The 1,081-nt window shown below is 43.6% G+C and overlaps 1 non-coding gene across 1 annotated transcript; it reads right to left on the reverse strand.

Annotated features, from left to right (window-relative positions):
* Window positions 1-624: 624 nt before the first annotated feature.
* LOC113912118 lies at window positions 625-774 on the reverse strand. The gene has a single exon (XR_004819495.1). It is a non-coding gene; the product is annotated as a U12 minor spliceosomal RNA (small nuclear RNA).
* Between the last annotated feature and the right edge of the window lie 307 nt (window positions 775-1,081).

A 1,081-nucleotide genomic window follows, 5' to 3' on the forward strand; every position in this document is an offset into this window, starting at 1 on the left:
ATAATACATTTGACTAATTTCTAATATTAAGTAACTTTCCCTTGCCCCATGGTTTTTGAGTTGTGCGCACGTGAGTCAGCCATGGGTAAGTGTGTGTTCTTTCCTGGGACTTTAAATCTTGTGGAAATAAAAAAAAGGGAAAGGATAGGGAGAGAGATCATTTGCTGTGATTGCAGAAGACCAGAGGGCCAAGTAGTGTAAGGATGACTGATAACATTGAGGGTCTCCCCAACAGATCATTCCTATGAAATAATCTTGGGTTCCTTCCTTCCCTCCCTTCCTTCCCTCCTTCCTTCCTTCCTTCCTTCCTTCCTTCCTTCCTTCCTTCCTTCCTTCTTCCCTCCTTCCTTCCTTCCTTCCTTCCTTCCTTCCTTCCTTCCTTCCTTCCTTCCTTCCTTCCTTCTTCCTTCCTTCCTTCCTTCCTTCCTTCCTTCCTTCCTTCCTTCCTTCCTTCCTTCCTTCCTACCTTCCTTCCTTCCTTCCTTCCTTCCTTCCTTCCTTCCTTCCTTCCTTCCTTCCTTCCTTCCTTGGATTAACCCTGTTTATTACTTGTAGGAAACAAGCACCTTCTCAATCTCAATTATTAATTTATTACCAGTCTACTCTTTCAGTGTTAAAGGGGGACGGGCAGATCATGACTCCCAGGCATCCTACCAAGTAGGCAGATCACCTGAGGGGCAACCTGTATTCACTCACAAATTCATCTCACATTAGCAGTGAGGATTCAGGTGTCACCCCAAATTGTTACTTTACTTACTCATAAGTTTAAGGCAGAGATTTCTTCCTTTCTTAATTTCCTTCCACGTAAAGTTCTCTGGCTTTCCAGTTGATTCTGTGAACTCCCCACTATCCCTCCAATTAGTTCTTTACTGTGTGAATTAATCAAATTCACAGTTTCATTGAAAATGGAGATTGAAAAAGAGTCCTGACTGGGGGTGGAGAGTGGAGTAGGTAGAGATGCAACAAGGCCAGACTTCAGAGAACAGTGATTAGATCTGTGGCAGCACAGGATGTCTGGATTCGCTCAGTAGTAGGGAATAGATTAGAATGACCAGTTAGAGAAGATTAGAGAGGGCTTTAG

The sequence above is a fragment of the Zalophus californianus genome, chromosome 12, assembly GCF_009762305.2.
Source record: "Zalophus californianus isolate mZalCal1 chromosome 12, mZalCal1.pri.v2, whole genome shotgun sequence".
In the NCBI taxonomy this organism is placed as follows: Eukaryota; Metazoa; Chordata; class Mammalia; order Carnivora; family Otariidae; genus Zalophus; species Zalophus californianus.